This window comes from Equus asinus, chromosome 2, assembly GCF_041296235.1.
Source record: "Equus asinus isolate D_3611 breed Donkey chromosome 2, EquAss-T2T_v2, whole genome shotgun sequence".
Taxonomy (NCBI): Eukaryota; Metazoa; Chordata; class Mammalia; order Perissodactyla; family Equidae; genus Equus; species Equus asinus.
The window spans coordinates 51442222-51458581 of NC_091791.1; the positions used below are offsets into that span (position 1 = coordinate 51442222).

A 16360-nucleotide genomic window follows, 5' to 3' on the forward strand; every position below is an offset into this window, starting at 1 on the left:
TTTAATCACTTGGGTAGTTATCAAAGAAGGAAATTGTGGAATTAATTGGTAATGCCAAACAGTTTCCAAAGAGATTTTAGAAATCACACTCCTACCAGCACTGTATGAGCATTGCCATTGCTCTGCCAATACTTGGCATTATCAGCCTTTTAATTTTAGCCATTTTGATGAAGATAATGTGTTGTGATTTTTACTGGCATTTTCCTGATTACAAATGAGGTTGAGCACTTTTCTTGTACGTTTATTGGTCCATTCAGGTGAAATGTCTACTCAAGGGTTTTACCCAGTATTTGATCTGGTTGTCTGTTTTTTCTCTTGTTGATTTGCAGAGATTTTTTATCTATTATGTACCCAAGCCCTTTATCAAATTATGTATATTAGCAATATATATCCCAACTTGTCTTTTCACTCATAAAATTTTCTATTTGATAAATAGAGGTTTTTAATTTTAATATGTAAAATTTACAATATTTTCCTTTATGGATATAGCTTTCTTTAGCTTATTTAAGGAATATTCTGCACCCCAAGGTCCTGAAGATATTCTTCCATGTTCTCTGAACCAAAAAACCATGAACCACTATTGCTTTTCCTTTCACATTAAGATGTTCAAACTGAGAATCACCTTTTGTTTATGGTGTGTGGTAGGCATACAGTTTTATTTTTCCCTGGTATGGATATTCAATGGACTCAGCAACACTTCTTGAAAAGGCCATTATTTACCCTGTGCTGTTCATTGCGTTTTTATCATAAATCAGAGATGAGAGGACTGGCTTTCTTTATTCCGAACCATTTGCCTTTCTTTGTGTTAATACCACACTGTTTAATTAGCTATTGTATCTTTATACCTTGTAATCTTGGAGCTTTGTTACCTAATAGGGTAATTTCTGTCACATTTTTTTCTTCTTGTACAAGAGAAGAAGATGAGAGAATTAACTCTTCGTGAATATTTTGGTTATTCTTGGCACTCGCATTTCTATATACATTTTCGACTATTACTATCAATTTCCACACAAAAAAAATCTGCTAGAATTTGTTTGGAATGATATGGAACAAATTATTATATTTGAGGATAATTTAAATTTTTAGGACATCGAGCATTCTAATTCATAAATATAGTGTACTTCTCCCTTGTTTAGATCTTTAATTTTTCTAAATTTTCCATGTATGAATATTCCACATATTTTATTAAATTAGCACAAACAATTTCCATTTACTTTTCACTCAGACTTAGCAGTTGTTAGCATTTCTCAGACACACACACATACACACGCAGTCATACATATTTATGTATGGTCTGTCTATCCTTCTATCTTTGCGTCTATCTAATCGCTCCTTCCAGTACATTAAATCAGAAGGCACATATTGTAAGTTTTTCCTGTTTTAGTGATGTCAACTTTGATCACTTGATTAAAGTGCCATCCACAAGATTTGTTCCACTTTACAATTACCGCTTATTTCTCATTACTATTTATTTCTACTTTTATTAAGTAAACTAAGGAGAGATACTTTGAGATTAAGTAACATCCTGTTCCTCTTCAAACATTCACCCAATAATTTCAACATTTATTTGTGATTCTTGCCTGGATTAATTATATAATCACTATAATATAAATAAGAGCTTTCAATTCTCCCGCATATATTTGTTTATTCATTTACTTACATTCAGCATGGACTTATGGATTATCATTTTATTCAATGGTAATGACTGTCATTATTCATTTTGAGGCAAATTCACCTGTAGTATGGCCAATGGGGAACCTCTTCAAATTGGCTCTGCATAATTTTGACATGTCCTTTTCATTTTTTGAGCACTTCTTTACTTTTTGACATAAAAAGATGTTCCAGGCTCATCTTTTACATTTACTTTAGTGACTCTGGAATTAGCCAGACCTTCAGGGAGCCCTGTTTCCTTTAATTTGCTAAATTCACTTTTTCATTCTAACATTTATTATAGATTCTTTTGGATATTAATATACATCATCATGAAATCCTCAAAAAATGGTGGTTTCATTTTTCTTTACAATCCTTTTATCATTTATTTTTCTTGCCTTATGGCATTGGGTAGGATTTCCAATACATTGTTAAATAGAAAAAGTGATATCGGGTGTCTTTGTCTCATTTCCAATTTCAGAGAGAAAGCTTTCAATATTCCACCTTTAAGGATAATGTTTGCACTATATTTTTTGTAGATGCCCTTGTAAGATTAAGGAAATTCTCTTCTTTTCCTGATTGCTAAGATGTTTTTTGTCATAAACAAAAATATATTAGTTTTCTATTGCTGATGTAACAAACTGCCACAAACTTAGTGACTTAAGACAGTACAGCTTTATCATCTTACAATTCTGAAGGTCAGAAGCCGAAAATGGGTCAGCAGGCTGCATTTCTTTTCAAGGTTCTGTGAAAGAATATGTTTCCTTGCATGTTTTAGTTTCTAGAGGCTATCCATATTCCTTGGTTCACGGCCTTGCATCATGCCTACCTCTGTTTTTGTTGTCACATCTCCTTCTCTGACACTGACCTTCCTGCCTTCCTCTCGTAAGGACTCTTGTGATTACGTTGAACCAACCGGGATAATCCAGGATAATATGCCCACATCAAGATGTTAAGTTAATCACATCCAGGTCCCTTTAATAATACAAGCTCCCTTTACCAGGTGAGGCATCATATTCGTAGTTCTGGGGATTAAGACATGTACAGTCATACACTGCATAACAACATTTTGGTCAATGACAGACTAAATATGTGACAACAGACCTATAAGATTATAATGGAGCTGAGAAATTCCTATTACCTAGTGACATCGTAGCTGTCATAACATTTAATGCAACTCACTACTCACATGTTTGTGGTGATGCTGGTGTAAACAAACTTACTGTGCTGCCAGTCGTATGAAAGTATAGCACATATAGGCCAGTCCCAGTGGTCTAGTAGTTAAGATTGGCACACTCTGCTTCTGTGGCCCGGGTTTGACCTACACCACTTGTCTGTTAGCGATCACACTGTGGAGGGGGCTCATATGAAAAAAAAAATTAAAAAAGAGGAAGACTGGCAACGGATGCTAGCTCAGGGCAAACCTTCCTCAGTAAAAAAAGAAAAAGTATAGCACATACAATTATGTAAGGTACATAATACTTGATAATTATAATAAATCACTATGTCACTGGTTTATGTATTTAATATACTATACTTTTATTGTTATTTTAAAGTGTACCCCTTATTAAAAAAAAACAGTTTACTATAAAACAGTATGCTGCACTACGCTGGCAGCAGCTTCATACATCGCATGTTTACTGTGCCTCTTGATTAAATCATTTTCTCCTGTGCTTGATTTAATCTCATGTTGTTTTGTTCATCATGACCCCTAAGTGTACAAAATCCACCACTAATGTTGCCAGTAAGAGGCCACATTGAGTGACTGAGCCTGGAAACAAAATTAAAAGTGATTAAGGACTATGAAGGTGGAAAATCAGTGATGGGTTATTGCCTGCCAGTCAGGCATGTCTCATTTCACTATAGCCATGCTCTTGAAGAACAAGAACCAAGTGATGGAAGCTATTAAAAGATCTACTTCATTGAAGCCAACGAGACTAACAAAAATTTGAGTAGGACCTGTATCAGACATGGAGAAACTTCTAATAACCTGGATTAAAGATTAGACACAAAAGATATCCCTCTCAGCACCATGACGATCATGGCCAAAGCAAAAATTTGTGATGTTGAGAGAAAAGGCTGGACATGACTATGATGTTGAATTTACTGCTAGTTCTGGGTGGTTTAAGTGATTCAAGAATTGTTATCTATTACATAATGTGAAAGTGAGCGGTGAGTCTGTGAGCGCTGATGTGAAGGCAGATGAAGAATTATTGGAAACTCTACATAAGCTGATTGTGGGGGGAAATTACTTGCCAGAGCAAATATTCAATATGAATGAAAGCTCCCTGTTTTGGAAATGGATGCGTAAAAGGATTTTTATCCATAAGGAGGCCAAATCAATGCCAAGTTTCAAGGCTTTGAAGGAGAGGATAACAGTCTTTCTTGGGGGCAATATTGCTGGCTACAAATTGAAACCCTTTGTGATCCGGTACAGTGAGAACCCCAGGGCCTTCAAGCATATCAGTAAGCACACACTGCCAGTGTATTACAGGATAATAAGAAGTCATGGATGACCCAACTCCTCTTCCAAGATGTCCTCCTGAATTGCTAAGCCAGCAAAATGGAGAAGTACTGTTTGGAGAATAACATACCTTTCAAGATTTTGCTTATTGTTGGTAGTGTTCCCAGACATCCTCCTTATATTGGTGACCTTCATCCCAATATCAAAGCAGTGTTTCTCCCTCTGAACACCACTTCTTTGATCCAACCAATGGATCAAGGAGTTACAGCAGCTTTTAAGGCCTACTACCTGAGGAGGACCTTTGCCCAGGCTATTGCTGCAACTGAGCAAGACACTGAGAAGACACTGCTGCAATTCTGGAAGGATTACAACATCTATGACTGCATTAAGAACCTTACTTGGGGGGCCGGCTCCGTGGCTGAGTGGTTAAGTTCGCACGCTCCGCTGCAGCGGCCCAGGGTTCGGATCCTGGGCGCGGACATGGCACCGCTAGTCAGGCCACGTTGAAGTGGTGTCCCACATCCCACAACTAGAAGGACCTGCAACTAGGATATACAACTATGTACCGGGGGGTTTGGGAAATAAAGCAAAAAAAAAAAAAAAAAAAAGATTGGCAACAGTTGTTAGCCCAGGTGCCAATCCTATAAAAAAAAAAAAAAAAAGGAAGATTGGCAACAGCTGTTAGCCTAGGTGCCAAGCTTTAAAAAAAAAAAGGACCTTACTTGGGCTTGGGGCAATGTCATCAAGGAGTGTACGAATATCATCTGGAAGAAGACGCTCAAGAAATTCATGCAAAACTTCAAAGGATTTGCCAAGGATGAGGAGGTTGCAAAAATCAACAAGGCTGTGCTTGAGGTGACAAACAACCCTCTCTTGTGTGAGGGTGACATTGAGTTGCTCTCAGAGGTGGATCCTAAGGAATTAGCTAATAAGGAGTTGTTGGAAATGGAACAGGAACGCATAGCTGAAGAAGAGGCAAGAGAAAAGGAAACTGCAGGAGAAGAAAAAGAAGAACCCTCAGTGAAAGGTTTAGCAGAAGCTATTGCAGACCTCAACAAGCTCTTGAAACAGTTCGAAAACATGGACCCCAAAACCTGAAAGTTTTCATTAATAGGGAGGAATAGTCATGGCGTTATCTGCTTACAAGCAAATCTATGATGAAAAAAAGAAACGAACCAAGCAAACCACCATGGATATATTTCTGAAAAGAGTGACACCTCCTCAAGAAGAGCCTCAAGGGTCCTTCAGGAGGTGTTCCAGAAGAAGGCATTGTTATCATGGGAGATGACAGTTCCATGAGTATTGCCCCAGAAGAAGACCTTCCAGTGGGACAAATGTGGAGGTAGAACACAGTGATGTTGGTGATCCTGACCTTGTGTAGGCTTAGGCTAATGTGTGTGTTGTGTCTTATAGTTTTTTATTTTTATTTTTTTCCTTTTTCTCCCCAAAACCCCCGAGTACATAGTTGTATATTCTTCGTTGTGGGTCCTTCTAGTTGTGACATGTGGGACGCTGACTCAGCGTGGTTTGATGAGCAGCGCCATGTCCGCGCCCAGGATTCGAACCAACGAAACACTGGGCCACCTGCAGCGGAGTGCGCGAACTTAACCACTCGGCCACGGGACGAGCCCCTGTGTCTTAGTTTTTAACAAAAAAGTTTAAAGAGTGAAAAAATAAAAAATAAAAAAATTTAAAAATAGAAAAAAGCATATAAAATAAGGATATAAAGAAAGAAAATGTTTTTGTACAGCTGTATAATATGTTTGTGTTTTAAGCTAAGTGTTATTACAAAAAAGTCAAAAAAGTTTAAGACAAATTAAAAAGTTTATAAGGTAAAAAAGTTACAGGAAGCTAAGGTGAATTTATTACCGAAGAAAGGAAAATATTTTTTAATAAATTTAGTGCAGCTTAAGCGTGGAGTCTAAAGTCTACAGGAGTGACAGTGATGTCCTAGGCCTTTACATCCACTCACCACTCACTCACTGACTCACTCAGAGCAACTTCAGTCCTGCATGTCTCTTCATGGTAGGTGCCCTATACAGGTGTACTATTTTTTATCTTCTATTTGTATTTTTACTGTACCTTTTTTATGTTTAGATATGCTTAGATACTCAAATACTTACCATTGTTTTACAATTGCCTACAGTATCCAGTACGGTAACGTGCTGTATGGGTTTGTAGCCTAGGAGCAATAGGCTATACCACATAGCCTAGGTGTGTAGTAGGCTATACCATCTAGGTTTGTAGAAGTACACACTAGGATGTTCCCACAACGATGCAATCACCTAATGACGCACTTCTCAGAATGTATCCCCATCATTAAGCAACACATTACTGTGTACCTTTGGAGGGGCCATTATTCAACCTACCATAGATAATAAATGTTATCAAATTTTCTGCAGTTGAGATGATCATAATATCTTCTCCTTTATGCTGTATATGTGATGACTTCATTTCTGATGCTCTCATGTTAAACAGCCTTCATTCCTGGAATAACTCAGCTTCTTGTGATGTGCTACTCCATTTACACTTTGCTAGATTTTATTTGCTGATATTTTACTAGGTATTTTTGTGTCTATCTTCTTAAGTAAAATTGGCCTGGAATTTTTCTCTCTTTTGATGTCTTAGACAGTGTTTTTTTTTAATCACAGATATTTTGGCCTCAATGAGTTGAAATGTGACCTTGTCTTTTCTAGTCTCATTAAAGTTTTTGCTTTTGTCTTTGTTATTTTTTTTCTTGTGCTTTCTGTGAGTTTAATTTACATCTAACTTCCTGAGAAGATTGCTTATCTCATGGATGTTCAGCTTTTCTTCTTTTCTGATAGACATATTAATGCTGAAAGTGTCCTTCTGACGTGACTTCAGTTACAGCAAACAAGTTTTGATATGTAGTCTTTTCATTATCGTTAATTTAAAATATATTAATATATCCTAATTTTCCTTTTGATTTTGTCTTTGACCCACAGCCTCTCAAATGCCTCTTCCAAATACATGAATCCAGACACACAGATTTTCTCTTTGGAGGTATTGGTTCAAATTGCTAGTCTGCCACTATCAGCAGCAGTGTCCCCCATGACTGTTTTGGATACTTTTTACATGTGTATGGATCCGTAAACAGTACATGATATTTTTCTGTGTGCTTTCAAATTTATATTTTCATATATAAATTTATCTTTATATAAGATGCCATATAAACATTAACCAAAAGAAAACTGGCAGGGAATTATTAATATCAGATAAAACAGAACTTCAGGCAAGAGGAACTGAATGGGAACCGAAAATAATAAAAAGAGAATGATTTACAAGGAATACATAAGAATTATGAGTTTGTGTGCAAATAAAAGTGTAGTCTTTCCCTGTATAAAGCAACAACTGACAGAATTTACAGTTAAATCTCACAAACTAACAGTCATGAAGGAATAGTTTAAGTCAAGTCTGTAAGAAATGCCATAGGCCAAGCAGCCAGAAGTAAAGTAGTTGGGAGAGAGACGTTTTGAGTGAAACAAATACAGAGAAGGAGAGAGAGAGAATTTTACACCAAAGAAATAGAAAGTATACTTTAATTTCAGGTATACAGGAAAGGTTTATTAAAATTGAGCTCATACATTCCGTGCTCTCTAAAATTAAATTAATAATTCAATAATGAATTGATAATTAAAATTAGAAAAGTTAGAAATTTGGGAGGGCACTCCTAAATTTCCAATAGACATTTTAAAATGTTTAGAGTTGAAAAATAAAAGAGTGTTAAATAATAAAAATTTATAGTAGCTCACTAAGATACTAATTAGAATAAATTTATAGTCTTAAATGGCTTTATTAAAAAAACAATATTTGAAAATAAATGAGCTTAGCTCTCTGCTCAAGAAGCTAGGAAGGTAACAAATAACAAACTCTTACTAAGGAGAAGAAAATTTCAAAGTAAGACTAAAAATAATGTAAAACAAGTCAAACAAATAAAATAAAACATCAACAAAACTAAATATAGTTATTTAACAAGTTAATAAAAGTCATACTTCCAAAAAGAGTGATTGAAAAAAATTTAAAATATTTTAAACTACAGGAACACAACCACAGATGTTCATCAATTTTTAAAATCACAACAGAATAGATTAAAGAAAAGTAAAAAACATTTTGAAAACTTGCATTAAATATAAATATTTCTAGAAAAACGTTATACAAATGTCAAAAAAACCCCAGAAAGGTGTAATAAACCAACAGCTTGTAAATACATTTGATTTATAGTCAAAATTATTACTGCCCATTTCTATTTCACTTTTTTCCAGCAAAGCACAAAATAACTCCAGAGCCTGACTATTCTCAGGTTGAATTTTGTCCAACCTTTAAAAAACTAACAAATGCAGAATATTTAACAGAATAGAAAGCGAATAATCTTGAAATCAAAACCAGATGAGGACAGAAGAAGAAAGTGAAAATTATGAACCTAAAGTTCCTAAATAAAATACTAGAAAAAGGAATTAAATGATTTAATATACATGTCACAATCAAATAATATCCAGTCCGACAAATCAAGAACAGTTCAGCTTCAAAAGAATCCAATAGAAAAAATGGGAAAATAATATGAGCAGGCAATTCACATTAGAGAAAACCTATAAACATGTTAATAGATATTAACCTTCCCTAGCATTCAGGGGAAAATACACAATTATTACCAAAACCAAAATGGGGAATATTTTTACATATATGGGGTTGGTTAAGTTTAAGAAGTCTGACAATATCAAAATAATGACAAAAACAGAGAGAAGTTTGCAATTTTAGAATTTCCAACTTTGATGGGAGTCTAAATTGGTGCAACTACGCTTTGTTTAGCAATTGAGTACCACCCAATAATTGCAGAAGTGTACACCTAATGATGCCACAATTCCTCCTTTAGGTATATTATCTAGAAAAAAATCTTGCTAAAAATGCACACGGTGTATACAACATGCGAATTTTAGCATTGTTTATAGAGCAATAAAACTGGAAGTAACCTGAAAAGCTTTTAAAAAGAGAATCGGTAAATAAATTGTAGTTATTATTAATATCAAATATTAATTGTTATTATTAATATCAAATATTAATTATTAATAATTAATATCAAACAATAGTTTACAAATACTAAGCACAGAAGTTTAAATGAATGTACTAAAGCTTCATCTATCAAGACTAATAAATGCCCAAAACATAAGGTTAAGTAAAAAAAAGTAGTAGATGACACAATATGATAGCTATATATGATTTATAATTTATGAAAAACTCATCCTCATATTTTTAATTTCTCATGGTAGTTTTGTCTTAGATGGATTTTGTTTTCTAAACCTAGTTTGTAAGTCAGTCTTTTTTTAATTGCTAGCTTTGTTAAGTGTTAAATCTTTTACATTTATTACACTTATTGATCTATTTAGTCTTATTTCTATCATCTTATTTTGTGTTTTCTGTTCACATCCTTTTCCTTTGTTCCTTTTTTCTCCTCCTCTTCTGAATTAATAAAATTTTTAATAGTCCTTTTTATTTTCCTCTGTAGGTATAGAAGGTCTCATTGTATTATCATTTTATTAGGTATTCTGGAATTTTTAGAAACATAGAGTTAATCTTATTTTCTGACAAATTCTATAGCTATGCACCGTTTCTTTCCCTCTCTCATACATGACACAGAACCTATCATACTACAACTATGCATTATCATTTCAACCTACCAGCTCATTATTTTCAATTAGACTTATATTTTACATTTCCAAAAATACATAAAACAGTAAGTTGTTTTTTCAGGTAATAAATAATTAAATTTAGTGACATATTTTATCAATTTCTAAGTTCACTTCTCTGCTTGATGACAATGTTTAATTTTTTTTTAGCCGAGTATCTGTGGTAGTTAATAGTCTTAGTGTTTGTGTATTTGAAAGTGTGTTCATTTTGCTTTCACTCTTCTAGTTTACCTGGGTATAAAATTCTAGGTCACAGGTATTGTCCTCAGCACCTTAAGTATATAACTTCATTATCTTCTGGGGTCTCTTATTGTTAAAGAGAAATCTCCTGACAGTTTAAGTGCCACTTTTCTGCAGATAATGTTTTGTCTCCAGCTTTTAGGGTTATTTTTAATATCTTCAGTGTTTTCGTTCTAGCTTTATGTTTATCTTGCACATCTCAGAATTCAACAGTTTGCTATGAGCATTTTTGTTTTTCTTCACTTTTAGAAAATTCACAGTTATGTCTGTTCAGATATTGTTTCTTCACCATTCCCTCTATTCTCTTATTCTGGAGACTCTCAGATCAGTCATCCATATTTCTTAGCTGCTTTTCCTTGTCCTTTTGAAGCTTATTTTGCTCTTTGTGATGTACTCTTTGTGAATTCCTTGGTATAATCATCTAATTCTTTAACTCTCTCTTTTTGTACAGTGCTACTCCATCTTTAGAAATGTTTCACCTAATGAGTTTTGTTTTTTTCTTTAATTTCAATGACTCTATTTTTTCTTTCCAAAGTCTGTGGCTCAGTCTGTTTCATCTCCTCTTGGATTGTTTCATTTATATGTGTTTATGTTTTATAGATTCTTGCTCTTGGTAAATAGGAATTATTCTTTCATTTGAGATTGTGTCATTGCCTTGCCTCATCCCTATAATACCATAGATCCAGGTAGCAAGTCAGCAGTAGTTGTCTTGTTTTGTTTTCCCCCAGCTGTATTATTCTGGAGCAGGAGAACTCCACTCCAGTCCCTGTTTTCAGGTAATGATCCTACTTTGGTCCTAGTATCATCTAGAACTCTCTTAATTTCCCATCAGTAGCTGCTACAACCTAAATCTGGATTCATGGATTCAGTGTTGCTTACCACTTTGCTTTTCTATTCTATTTCTCCTATCTATAAGGGTTTATCTTGGCAAGCCCCATTATGATCTTTATAATGCTTAATATTATATTTTACCTCATATTGCTATGATTTTGGAACTGCGCATGTGGTAAAAATGTAAACTCTGCTCCATTTTGCATGTGTTTGGAAATGTGTTTGTTCTTAGATGAAAAATTATAAATATGCTCCTACTTCAATCTAGTAGCAAGTATGTTATGCCTCCAGATAAAGTAGTGGAGAATATCTTTAGGTAACTAACCAAAATTCTTTGGTAACAATGACATGATTTGGAATGGAAATAAGGAAATCATATTGCCATTTACAGTTCTGTAACTGGAGCAAGCTAACCTTAGAATGGTATCTATGACCCTCAAATTATTTGTCAAGTGGGATATGTGTAGATATATAAAATGGATAAATTTTGAATGCTGTGGACTCGAAAATTCTGATTTAATATCTCTTATTTCCAAAATTGTGAAATTCCGTGAAATAGTAACATATTTTATAAGAAAAAAACCAAACCTTCTTTGATCAGATAAGCTTGATAATTCTGGTTAAGTGAAGGGAAACAGGTTTGTTTACTGCCAGAAGACTCAGAACCTTTAATGTGCTAATGGTTGGAAGTCTTCTTGATGAGTCGTCCATGCAACATTTCAAGTGCTGACCTTGAAAAGGTCAACTCAAGGAGCCTCCTCTCCTTTGCTTTTCAAAGAATATTCTTTTGAGAATTGGTGTTCTATGAAACAAATGTTTAAAAATTTTAAATGTTTAAATTTAAAATGTTTTAAAAAATTTTCTGTTTAAAATTGTATTCAATTTTTTTAAAAAAAAGTTAGAATGTGCTTTCAAAAAGAGAACATATAAATATAAACTACAATTGATTGTCATCATAACTTTGATGGAATTAACTGAATCAAGGTATGAACTCAAAGAACAACAACAATAACAAAAAAATCTCATTATTTAATATCATTAGCAACCTACGCTAACCAGTTACAGAATTAAAGGTAAGAGGAAACTTGAATGGGATCTACCACATATTAGGGGCAAGATCCTTAGGCTTGGAAAGAGAGCAATCAGCCAGCTAAGGAGAGCAGCTTCATGGGGCGATGCTAATGGGTCCTGAAGTGCTAGCTTCTGTTTTTATGGATGGCTACTCTAACCAGCTAATTAGGTTAGATGAAGCCAGGAACTCTATTTCTTAAAAGGGAGCAGATGTCATTTGCCTATTTTTATCCGACATGATGATAAGTAACCTGGACTACAAAGAGTTTTCAAATAGCACTGGTCAGCAATCTCAGTAATTATAGGATTTGGGGAATGATTTTTTAAATGAAAATGTACCAGATCAAACTGTGTGTACTACCAGATATATTTTTAGTCATAGAATCAGACACACATCATAAAAAGCACTAATGAGGTATGGTTTATATCTTTCCATATATATATATACAGCTTGTTGTATTACTTAAATTCATATTTTTCACATCATTTGCATGTTTCTCATAAGCTTCTGTCTGGCTAATCTCCTGAGTTTCTATAATGTACTTTCTGGAAATTTGAAATCATTTCCGAGAAACCCTTGGTAAATATCCTCATTGTTTCCTATGAAGTGAACTCTAAGAGCAGAGATGTTGCAACACAAGCTGAGCCTGAGTTCTTAATTCCTTCTTTAGAGATACTTCCCCTCTGGCAACTCCTCAGACATGAGAAAAAAGGCAAGGTCATAATTATGGAATTTTACAATAGTTATAAGGGACCCCAGAGGTCATTGACTTAATATTTATGCTTTCTGATTATAATCTCTAATAATCATTTAAAAGATGCTTCCAGCATGTATCATTATTTCTGATGACTTTTAAATACTACAAGTAATATGCTAATTAATTAATTTCCGTAATATTTATTTCTTGCATCATTTCTCCCCAGGCATCAGGAAAACATAAAAAAAGAAACCTCTGCACTTGTATAAAGTCATTTATTTAGTTCTTAGTTGTTCAAAGTACTCTGCCCACACTTTAAAAAAAGAAGGATTTGAGTTGGCTTAGGGAAGAATGGCTCCCCAGCAAGAGCATAATTAAGTTCAGAGTTCAGACCCCCCCATGATCTGAGTCTAACTCATCTCTTCCGTTGCAACTCTCATGATTCCCTATCTTGAAATTTATATTCTAACACTTAATCTCATGCAGCTGACTCATTGTTGTTTCTTATTGCTCCATCTAACAGGAATGATCTTTCTTCCTACCCATGACCTTCTTATGGTTTAGTGGTGAACTCCCACTTATTCTCTAAGACTCCCTAACAAGCCTTCTCTGACCCTCTTAGGTTGATCCATGCCTTTTTCTGGGCACTCAGTGTCTCATGCAAACATCCACCTTTGCAATTTTTGTAAGGATTTATGTTTATGAGAGTTCTCCTCCCTGCTTGAAAAGAAGAGCTGTGTCTCATTCTTTGTCACCAGCGGGTAGCACAGTAGGTGCCCAATTAATGTTTACTGGACTCATCAGTGCCACATGTGATAATTACACATTAAAATATTTTGGAGTTGGGTAAGTCAACGCCACTAAAATAAGGATTAAAAAACAAAATTATGTAAAACAATGAAGGTTTGAAGGATCAGAAATAGAAATTTCTGAAGTCTTTGGTGCAGGATAATTGTTCTCTTGCATCAATGAGGCATTGAATTGTTCCATATAAATAAATTTATCATATATAACACGGTCGATAAGTGACATGCTAAGTTGGATTAAGAAGTTGGCTCCCTTCTGGTGCTCTTTACACCAAACTGTGCTGTCTTCATGGTTCTCAGTTGTATTCCACATCTTAAATATATATTCTTTCTATTTGCATACATTTTCAGGCTATGCCCTGCTACACCATCTCTCTTGTTTATGGATTGGTTTCAAAAGTGGATGTGCTGTAGGATAAGTTAACTTTTAAATATGGTGGTAGAAGAGAACTAAAGACAGATTTCACAAACATACCATTTGCTGTGAGTTGACCTTGGGAATATGCCAGATTTCAGGTTCTCTGTGTTAAGCCCCTTGAAGGCAGGGACTGAGTTTTACTAGTCCTAGCCCTGTTGGGCTGTTGTCAGCAGTGCAAAATCAGTGCTTAATAAATGTTCAATGACTGATACTCTCATCCAACAATTTGTGCATCAAAGAATAATTTGTTAATTATTAGCACAGTGATCTCTACATTTGTCTCCTGACTCAGAAGTCTCAAGTGTTTCCAATAAATATATTTATAGGTATATGATGTTTTGCTACTGATAGTATTTTGCTCAAAGATAAAAGATATGTTGACCCAAATTAATTACAGAAAGCTAAGAAAGTGAATTGGGGCTTTAAAAAATTCTCTTGCTTCCCTTCCAAACAGTTTGATCTTAAAGTGTCATGCCATCTGTAATCTCCTTAGTTCTTAATCCCACTGAAAATATCAATTTTCTAGCAAGTCCAAGTGGGATGCTCATCTGGAGGTGAAAAGAAGATTGGGGGGGGGGGTTGTGTGGGGAGGCAGGAATATAAACTAGATCTCCAGGCTAGAGCTCTCTCCCAACCTCCAAACACACATGTCCAAATTCTTACTTGACTTTTCTACTTGGATATCTAACAGTTGTTTGAAATTTACCATATCCAAAATGAAACTCTTAATTTTCCCCAATCAATTAACTTCTGCTCCTGTAATCTTCCCCATTTCATCAAGAACACCTCCATCTTTCTATTTGGCCAATATTCTTATTCTTTCTTTACCCCTGTGTTGTCTCAAACCCATCTCTAAACCATTGGCAAACCCTATAGCTTCCATCTTCAAATTAAATGAGAATCTGGCGCTTCTTTATCCTTCTACAGCTGCCAAAATCTTTCACTTGGACCACTGCAGTGGCTTCTGAGCAGGTTTTCTTGCTTCACTTTTCCCCTCTATGTCTATTCTTAACACAGAGTCCGAATAATCCTTCTAAAATGGATGTGAAATCATGTCATGTCTCTACTCAAAGCCTCTAATGGCTTCCCATCTCACCCAGAGTAAAATTAGAAGTCCTTACCATAGCACACCAGCCACTACAGGAACTCATTTTCTACCGTGTCACTCTGGTCTTCTTTCTGGTTCTCAAACACAAGACGTCTACTCCTTCCTCAGGGCTTTTGAATTTCCCTTCCCTCTGCGGGAACACTATTCTCCAGATGTCCCCCTATCTCATTCCCTAATTCCCTTCAGGTTTCAGGTTTATTGCATTATTGAGGCTTTCTCTAACCAATCTACCTAAAACAACAACCCCCTCAGCTCCATCACTCCCTGTCACCTTTACACTACTTTTTTAACTTCCTTTTGCTATCTGCCATACAACATATTTACTTCCTTTTTAAGATTTTACTTTCTGTTTCCCTTCCCCAGAATATAAATTCCATTTGGTAATGTTTTGTTTTGTTTTGTGTGTTTTCTTTTTGCACAGTGCTCTGTTCTCACGTCTACACCAGCCACATAGTGGAGGTCCAGTAAACATTTGAATAAGCTTGTAAATGACCAACAAGAAAGAATGTCATTGTCCATCGACTCACTTTCCCCTCACAACAAGCCCACAGTGATACTGGGTCAGGAATTCTTAGTCCCATGGTAGAAAAGAAAAACCAAGAATGCCTTAGAACTCTTGTGGTTGCAGGTAACAAAGACCCACAAATTCTAGAAAAACAAACTCCAGCACTAAGACATAGGGTGTGTCACAGAACCAGAAGGTAGATGTGCAGCCAAATGTCAGGTGGGATCTAAAGGGAGGCTGCGGGATGGGAATGCTGCCAAGACCACTCTCTCCGCTTCCCTCAGATGGCTTAAGGGTGCATTAAGATTCAGTTTCTCTTTCCTGTATTTGTGCTTCTCTTTCTTTCTACCAAATTATTTTCCACCTGCAAGTTAGCTTTATCTGCTCCTTTGTCTACATGGCAGAAAGAAGTTTTCCACAGTTTATCTTTTTTTTTTTTTACTGTGGTCATAATAGCTTATAATGTAGTGAAATTTCAGTTGTACGTTATTATTTTTCATACACCATATAAGTATGGTATGCCCCTTCACCCCTTGGGCACACTGTCCACCCCCCTTCCCCCCGTAACCACGAATTTGTTCTCTTTGTCCACAAGCTTGTTTATATTTCACACATGAGAGAAATCATACAGTGTTTGGCTTATTTCGCTTAACATCATGCCCTCAAGGTCCATCCATGTGGTTGAAAATGGGGCGATTTTGTCTTTTTTATGGCTGAGTAGTATTCCATTGTTTGCATATATACACCACATCTTCTTTATCCATTCATCAATTGATGGGCACTTGGGTTGCTTCCACATCTTGGCTATTGTGAATAATGCTGCAATGAACATAGGGGTGCACAAGTCTCTTTGAATTGTTGATTTCA

The 16360-nt window shown here is 35.3% G+C and overlaps 1 long non-coding RNA gene across 2 annotated transcripts in view; it reads right to left on the reverse strand.

Annotated features, from left to right (window-relative positions):
• The window catches only part of LOC139040827 (uncharacterized), a 31204-nt gene extending 15921 nt beyond the window's left edge, over positions 1-15283 (reverse strand). Inside the window, exon 1 of one of the 2 annotated variants that reach the window (XR_011495246.1) lies at positions 15002-15268. This is a non-coding gene — a long non-coding RNA (uncharacterized lncRNA). Of the gene's footprint in view, positions 1-15001 lie in introns of both variants that reach the window. The other variant, XR_011495245.1, reaches the window with a different exon arrangement.
• Positions 15284-16360: the final 1077 nt, after the last annotated feature.